Source organism: Mus musculus, chromosome X, assembly GCF_000001635.26.
Source record: "Mus musculus strain C57BL/6J chromosome X, GRCm38.p6 C57BL/6J".
NCBI classification, from domain to species: Eukaryota; Metazoa; Chordata; class Mammalia; order Rodentia; family Muridae; genus Mus; species Mus musculus.
In genome coordinates, this window is record NC_000086.7 from 120976518 (window position 1) to 120985834 (window position 9317).

Consider the following 9317-nt stretch of genomic DNA (forward strand, 5'->3'; position numbering starts at 1 on the left):
GATATGATAGCATTTATGAGAAATGTAAAAATGAATAAAATATGTTTTCTAAATTATTTAGCTTAGTATAAGTGTAAAAATTCTTGGATATAGTTAGGAAGAGAAGAGAGAAGACAGAGGTATCATTTTATAGTTACAGAGTGTTGGGAGCCGCCCCCACATTCGCCGTTACAAGATGGCGCTGACAGCTGTGTTCTAAGTGGTAAACAAATAATCTGCGCATGTGCCAAGGGTATCTTATGACTACTTGTGCTCTGCCTTCCCCGTGACGTCAACTCGGCCGATGGGCTGCAGCCAATCAGGGAGTGACACGTCCGAGGCGAAGGAGAATGCTCCTTAAGAGGGACGGGGTTTCGTTCTCTCTCTCTCTCTTGCTTGCTTTTCTCTCTCTCTTGCTTTTCTCTCTCTCTTGCTTTTCTCTCTCTTGCTTTTCTCTCTCTCTTGCTTTTTCGCTCTCTTGCTTCTCGCTCTCTCTTGCTTCTTGCTCTCTTGCTTCTTGCACTCTGTTCCTGAAGATGTAAGAATAAAGCTTTGCCGCAGAAGATTCTGGTCTGTGGTGTTCTTCCTGGCCGGTCGTGAGAACGCGTCTAATAACAATTGGTGCCGAATTCCGGGACGAGAAAAAAACTCGGGACTGGCGCAAGGAGGATCCCTCATTCCGGAACCAGAACTGCGGATCACGTTGATAAAGGTTCCCGTAAAGCAGACTGTTGAGAAGGATTCAACTGCCGAATTCAGAACTCATCAGCTGGGGAACGACGGTGATAAAGGTTCCCGTAAAGCAGACTGTTAAGAAGGATTCAACTGTATGAATTCAGAACTTTTCAGCTGGGGAACGAGGTAAGTCTGATCTTGAACTTTCTAACGAAATTCAAGACAGTCTATCAGAAGTAAAGTGGAATATGTTTGGCCTTGAATTTTTTCTAGTGTTAGGAGCCCTTTTGTTCCTTTTCACATGTTATATAGTGGTTAAGGCAGGGCTGAAAATTCTAGAGGAAATTCAGGACAAGCTATCAGAAGTAAAGCGGGGAGAGAGAGTAGGAACAAAAAGGAAATATGGTACACAAAATAAGTATACAGGCCTTTCCAAGGGTCTTGAACCCGAGGAAAAGTTTAGGTCAGGTAAGAATACCTGGAGAGAGATTAGAAGAAAAAGAGGAAAAAGGGAAAAGAAGAAAGATCAATTAGCGGAGGTCTCTAGGAAAAGGAGCCTGTGCTCATCGCTGGATGGGCTCGGGGAGCCAGCTCTTAGTAGCTCTGAAGCAGGTGAAGAATTCTCCTCTGAGGAAACAGACTGGGAGGAAGAAGCAGCCCATTACCAGCCAGCTAATTGGTCAAGAAAAAAGCCAAAAGCGGCTGGCGAAGGCCAGTTTGCTGATTGGCCTCAGGGCAGTCGGCTTCAAGGTCCGCCCTATGCGGAGTCCCCGCCCTGCGTAGTGCGTCAGCAATGCGCAGAGAGGCAGTGCGCAGAGAGGCAGTGCGCAGACTCATTCATTCCCCGAGAGGAACAAAGGAAAATAGAACAGGCATTTCCAGTCTTTGAAGGAGCCGAGGGTGGGCGTGTCCACGCTCCGGTAGAATATGTGCAAATTAAAGAAATTGCTGAGTCGGTTCGTAAATACGGAACCAATGCTAATTTTACCTTGGTGCAGTTAGACAGGCTCGCTGGCATGGCACTAACTCCTGCTGACTGGCAAACGGTTGTAAAAGCCGCTCTCCCTAGTATGGGCAAATACATGGAATGGAAAGCGCTTTGGCACGAAGCTGCACAAGCGCAGGCCCGAGCAAACGCAGCTGCTTTGACTCCAGAGCAGAGAGATTGGACTTTTGACTTGTTAACGGGTCAGGGAGCTTATTCTGCTGATCAGACAAACTACCATTGGGGAGCTTATGCCCAGATTTCTTCCACGGCTATTAGGGCCTGGAAGGCGCTCTCTCGAGCAGGTGAAACCACTGGTCAGTTAACAAAGATAATCCAGGGACCTCAGGAATCCTTCTCAGATTTTGTGGCCAGAATGACAGAGGCAGCAGAGCGTATTTTTGGAGAGTCAGAGCAAGCTGCGCCTCTAATAGAACAGCTAATCTATGAGCAAGCCACAAAGGAGTGCCGAGCGGCCATAGCCCCAAGAAAGAACAAAGGCTTACAAGACTGGCTCAGGGTCTGTCGAGAGCTTGGGGGACCTCTCAGCAATGCAGGTTTAGCGGCTGCCATCCTTCAATCCCAAAACCGCTCCATGAGCAGAAATGATCAGAGGACATGTTTTAACTGCGGAAAGCCTGGGCATTTTAAGAAAGATTGCAGAGCTCCAGATAAACAGGGAGGGACTCTCACTCTTTGCTCTAAGTGTGGCAAGGGTTATCATAGAGCTGACCAGTGTCGCTCTGTGAGGGATATAAAGGGCAGAGTCCTTCCCCCACCTGATAGTCAATCAACTGATGTGCCAAAAAACGGGTCATCGGGCCCTCGGTCCCAGGGCCCTCAAAGATATGGGAACCGGTTTGTCAGGACCCAGGAAGCAGTCAGAGAGGCGACCCAGGAAGACCCACAAGGGTGGACCTGCGTGCCGCCTCCGACTTCCTACTAATGCCTCAAATGAGTATTCAGCCGGTGCCGGTGGAGCCTATACCATCCTTGCCCCCGGGAACCATGGGCCTTATTCTCGGCCGGGGTTCACTCACCTTGCAGGGCTTAGTAGTCCACCCTGGAGTTATGGATTGTCAACATTCCCCTGAAATACAGGTCCTGTGCTCAAGCCCTAAAGGCGTTTTTTCTATTAGTAAAGGAGATAGGATAGCTCAGCTGCTGCTCCTCCCTGATAATACCAGGGAGAAATCTGCAGGACCTGAGATAAAGAAAATGGGCTCCTCAGGAAATGATTCTGCCTATTTGGTTGTATCTTTAAATGATAGACCTAAGCTCCGCCTTAAGATCAACGGAAAAGAGTTTGAAGGCATCCTTGATACCGGAGCAGATAAAAGTATAATTTCTACACATTGGTGGCCCAAAGCATGGCCCACCACAGAGTCATCTCATTCATTACAGGGCCTAGGATATCAATCATGTCCCACTATAAGCTCCGTTGCCTTGACGTGGGAATCCTCTGAAGGACAGCAAGGGAAATTCATACCTTATGTGCTCCCACTCCCGGTTAACCTCTGGGGAAGGGATATTATGCAGCATCTGGGCCTTATTTTGTCCAATGAAAACGCCCCATCGGGAGGGTATTCAACTAAAGCAAAAAATATCATGGCAAAGATGGGTTATAAAGAAGGAAAAGGGTTAGGACATCAAGAACAGGGAAGGATAGAGCCCATCTCACCTAATGGAAACCAAGACAGACAGGGTCTGGGTTTTCCTTAGCGGCCATTGGGGCAGCACGACCCATACCATGGAAAACAGGGGACCCAGTGTGGGTTCCTCAATGGCACCTATCCTCTGAAAAACTAGAAGCTGTGATTCAACTGGTAGAGGAACAATTAAAATTAGGCCATATTGAACCCTCTACCTCACCTTGGAATACTCCAATTTTTGTAATTAAGAAAAAGTCAGGAAAGTGGAGACTGCTCCATGACCTCAGAGCCATTAATGAGCAAATGAACTTATTTGGCCCAGTACAGAGGGGTCTCCCTGTACTTTCCGCCTTACCACGTGGCTGGAATTTAATTATTATAGATATTAAAGATTGTTTCTTTTCTATACCTTTGTGTCCAAGAGATAGGCCCAGATTTGCCTTTACCATCCCCTCTATTAATCACATGGAACCTGATAAGAGGTATCAATGGAAGGTCTTACCACAGGGGATGTCCAATAGTCCTACTATGTGTCAACTTTATGTGCAAGAAGCTCTTTTGCCAGTGAGGGAACAATTCCCCTCTTTAATTTTGCTCCTTTACATGGATGACATCCTCCTGTGCCATAAAGACCTTACCATGCTACAAAAGGCATATCCTTTTCTACTTAAAACTTTAAGTCAGTGGGGTTTACAGATAGCCACAGAAAAGGTCCAAATTTCTGATACAGGACAATTCTTGGGCTCTGTGGTGTCCCCAGATAAGATTGTGCCCCAAAAGGTAGAGATAAGAAGAGATCACCTCCATACCTTAAATGATTTTCAAAAGCTGTTGGGAGATATTAATTGGCTCAGACCTTTTTTAAAGATTCCTTCTGCTGAGTTAAGGCCTTTGTTTAGTATTTTAGAAGGAGATCCTCATATCTCCTCCCCTAGGACTCTTACTCTAGCTGCTAACCAGGCCTTACAAAAAGTGGAAAAGGCCTTACAGAATGCACAATTACAACGTATTGAGGATTCGCAGCCTTTCAGTTTGTGTGTCTTTAAGACAGCACAATTGCCAACTGCAGTTTTGTGGCAGAATGGGCCATTGTTGTGGATCCATCCAAACGTATCCCCAGCTAAAATAATAGATTGGTATCCTGATGCAATTGCACAGCTTGCCCTTAAAGGTCTAAAAGCAGCAATCACCCACTTTGGGCAAAGTCCATATCTTTTAATTGTACCTTATACCGCTGCACAGGTTCAAACCTTGGCAGCCGCATCTAATGATTGGGCAGTTTTAGTTACCTCCTTTTCAGGAAAAATAGATAACCATTATCCAAAACATCCAATCTTACAGTTTGCCCAAAATCAATCTGTTGTGTTTCCACAAATAACAGTAAGAAACCCACTTAAAAATGGGATTGTGGTATATACTGATGGATCAAAAACTGGCATAGGTGCCTATGTGGCTAATGGTAAAGTGGTATCCAAACAGTATAATGAAAATTCACCTCAAGTGGTAGAATGTTTAGTGGTCTTAGAAGTTTTAAAAACCTTTTTAAAACCCCTCAATATTGTGTCAGATTCCTATTATGTGGTTAATGCAGTAAATCTTTTAGAAGTGGCTGGAGTGATTAAGCCTTCCAGTAGAGTTGCCAATATTTTTCAGCAGATACAATTAGTTTTGTTATCTAGAAGATCTCCTGTTTATATTACTCATGTTAGAGCCCACTCAGGCCTACCTGGCCCCATGGCTCTGGGAAATGATTTGGCAGATAAGGCCACTAAAGTGGTGGCTGCTGCCCTATCATCCCCGGTAGAGGCTGCAAGAAATTTTCATAACAATTTTCATGTGACGGCTGAAACATTACGCAGTCGTTTCTCCTTGACAAGAAAAGAAGCCCGTGACATTGTTACTCAATGTCAAAGCTGCTGTGAGTTCTTGCCAGTTCCTCATGTGGGAATTAATCCACGCGGTATTCGACCTCTACAGGTCTGGCAAATGGATGTTACACATGTTTCTTCCTTTGGAAAACTTCAATATCTCCATGTGTCCATTGACACATGTTCTGGCATCATGTTTGCTTCTCCGTTAACCGGAGAAAAAGCCTCACATGTGATTCAACATTGCCTTGAGGCATGGAGTGCTTGGGGGAAACCCAGACTCCTTAAGACTGATAATGGACCAGCTTATACGTCTCAAAAATTCCAGCAGTTCTGCCGTCAGATGGACGTGACCCACCTGACTGGACTTCCATACAACCCTCAAGGACAGGGTATTGTTGAGCGTGCGCATCGCACCCTCAAAGCCTATCTTATAAAACAGAAGAGGGGAACTTTTGAGGAGACTGTACCCCGAGCACCAAGAGTGTCTGTGTCTATGGCACTCTTTACACTCAATTTTTTAAATATTGATGTTCATGGCCATACTGCGGCTGAACGTCATTGTACAGAGCCAGATAGGCCCAATGAGATGGTTAAATGGAAAAATGTCCTTGATAATAAATGGTATGGCCCGGATCCTATCTTGGTAAGATCCAGGGGAGCTGTCTGTGTTTTCCCACAGAATGAAGACAACCCATTTTGGGTACCAGAAAGACTCACCCGAAAAATCCAGACTGACCAAGGGAATACTAATGTCCCTCGTCTTGGTGATGTCCAGGGCGTCAATAATAAAGAGAGAGCAGCGTTGGGGGATAATGTCGACATTTCCACTCCCAATGACGGTGATGTATAATGCTCAAGTATTCTCCTGCTTTTTTACCACTAACTAGGAACTGGGTTTGGCCTTAATTCAGACAGCCTTGGCTCTGTCTGGACAGGTCCAGACGACTGACACCATTAACACTTTGTCAGCCTCAGTGACTACAGTCATAGATGAACAGGCCTCAGCTAATGTCAAGATACAGAGAGGTCTCATGCTGGTTAATCAACTCATAGATCTTGTCCAGATGCAACTAGATGTATTATGACAAATAACTCAGCAGGGATGTGAACAAAAGTTTCCGGGATTGTGTGTTATTTCCATTCAGTATGTTAAATTTACTAGGGCAGCTAATTTGTCAAAAAGTCTTTTTCAGTATATGTTACAGAATTGGATGGCTGAATTTGAACAGATCCTTCGGGAATTGAGACTTCAGGTCAACTCCACGCGCTTGGACCTGTCGCTGACCAAAGGATTACCCAATTGGATCTCCTCAGCATTTTCCTTCTTTAAAAAATGGGTGGGATTAATATTATTTGGAGATACACTTTGCTGTGGATTAGTGTTGCTTCTTTGATTGGTCTGTAAGCTTAAGGCCTAAACTAGGAGAGACAAGGTGGTTATTGCCCAGGCGCTTGCAGGACTAGAACATGGAGCTCCCCCTGATATATGGTTATCTATGCTTAGGCAATAGGTCGCTGGCCACTCAGCTCTTATATCCCATGAGGCTAGACTCATTGCACGGGATAGAGTGAGTGTGCTTCAGCAGCCCGAGAGAGTTGCAAGGCTAAGCACTGCAATGGAAAGGCTCTGCGGCATATATGAGCCTATTCTAGGGAGACATGTCATCTTTCAAGAAGGTTCAGTGTCCTAGTTCCCTTCCCCCAGGCAAAACGACACGGGAGCAGGTCAGGGTTGCTCTGGGTAAAAGCTTGTGAGCCTAAGAGCTAATCCTGTACATGGCTCCTTTACCTACACACTGGGGATTTGACCTCTATCTCCACTCTCATTAATATGGGTGGCCTATTTGCTCTTATTAAAAGAAAAAGGGGGAGATGTTGGGAGCCGCCCCCACATTCGCCGTTACAAGATGGCGCTGACAGCTGTGTTCTAAGTGGTAAACAAATAATCTGCGCATGTGCCAAGGGTATCTTATGACTACTTGTGCTCTGCCTTCCCCGTGACGTCAACTCGGCCGATGGGCTGCAGCCAATCAGGGAGTGACACGTCCGAGGCGAAGGAGAATGCTCCTTAAGAGGGACGGGGTTTCGTTCTCTCTCTCTCTCTTGCTTGCTTTTCTCTCTCTCTTGCTTTTCTCTCTCTCTTGCTTTTCTCTCTCTTGCTTTTCTCTCTCTCTTGCTTTTTCGCTCTCTTGCTTCTCGCTCTCTCTTGCTTCTTGCTCTCTTGCTTCTTGCACTCTGTTCCTGAAGATGTAAGAATAAAGCTTTGCCGCAGAAGATTCTGGTCTGTGGTGTTCTTCCTGGCCGGTCGTGAGAACGCGTCTAATAACAACAGAGATTTACACAGAATTCAAGGAGTATATGGTGACTACAATTCATAAGCCAGCATATCCAAGAAGAAAGGTCTATACACACACACACACACACACACACACACACACACACACACACACAAACATTACTGAGCTCAAAGTCCAGTGAAGCCCACGGGTTGAAAGACACTACTGAATGCAAAAAACAAAAACAAAAACAAACAAAAAACAACAACAAAAAACGACTCATGAAGAGGAAGATAAATTAAAACATTTTAGATGAAAATGAAGAAAAGGTTTAAGAAAACAAGAGTAGAACACAGGAGAACTTTAGTATGGTATTAAAATTAAAAAAATTAGGAACCATGTGCTTAAAAGAATAGCTACAACAAAAAAAGATAGAAGACATATTCAATAAAATAGCCAACAACTTTCCACATCACTGAAAAAATATACATGTTGTTGTATAAATATTTTAGGATTCTAAACATACATGAAAAAGACAGAACCTACTGATAATATCTTATGTTTCAAACATTAGCTTTCCGGGAATAAGAAAGAATATTGAAGTCATATGACACAGAAAGTGTAATATATGTACCTATCCAAAAGAATGGCATATTTTAAAAAAAATGCTTTTAAAAAACTGAGACCCTTTGAGGTATTTTTCTTTTTTATTTTTTTTTCATTTTTATTGGTTATTTTATTTATTTACATTTCAAATGTTATTCTGCTTTCCAGTTTCACCTCCAGAAGCCCCCTCTCCCCTTCTCCCTCCCCTGCCTTTATGAGGATGCTCCCCCACTTTCCCACCCACTCCTGCCTCAGCGGCCTAGTGTTCCACTATCCTGGGTCATCAAGTCTCCACAGGAACAAGGGGCTTCCCTCCCAGTGATGCCAGAAAAGGCAATCCTCTGCTACATATCCAACTGGAATCCTCTGCTACATATCCAACTGGTTCTTCTTAGTTGATATTGTTGTTTTCCTATGAGGTAGCAAAACTCTTCAGTTCCTACAGTCCTTGACCTAACTATTCCATTGGGGTCTCCATGCTCAGTCCAATGTTTGGCTGTATATATCCATATTTGTATTGGTCCAGCTCTGGCAGAGTCTCTCAGGAGACAGCAATACCAGACTCCTGTCAGTAAGCACTTCTTGACATCAGCAATAGTGTTGGGGCTTGGTGTAAACAGATGTGATGCATCCCTAGGTGGGACAGTCTCTGTTTGGCATTTCCTTCATTTTCGGCTCCACTCTTTGTCCCTACATTTCCTTTTGACAGGAGGAATCTGGATTAATAATTTTGAGGTAGGTGGGTGGCCCCATCCCTCAACTGTGGGTTGTGCCTATCCACTGGATATGGTCTCTTCAGGTTCTATCTCCCCTTTGTTATTTTTGCTAAAGTCCTTCCTATATTTTTCATTAAAAGTTGGCAGGCTCAAGCTTACACAAGGCTTGTGAAGGTACATACAACTGCTATGAGTTCAAGCGTGCAGTTACCATGGACCACATCTTGTCCAGAAGACAATTTCTCAGAACTTCACCCCATTTTCTAAGTTTTGCTATGTTCCTGATTTCTTTGTTAAATAATCTGTGAGTCTTGCAAGTGACATTTAGATTTCAGTAATCAACAGTCACTTATTCGTATAACTTCAAATATTTATAATTTCTATATTACCTGATGAACTATACAAAGACACACTTTGCTGACCAGGGCTGAGAACAGTACTAATCTATAGATATAAAAAGGCAGTTTTAGTCGGGCATGGTGGTGCAACCCTTTAATCCCAGCACTCGGGAGGTAGAGGCAGGTGGATTTCTGAGTTCGAGGCCAGCCAGGTCTACA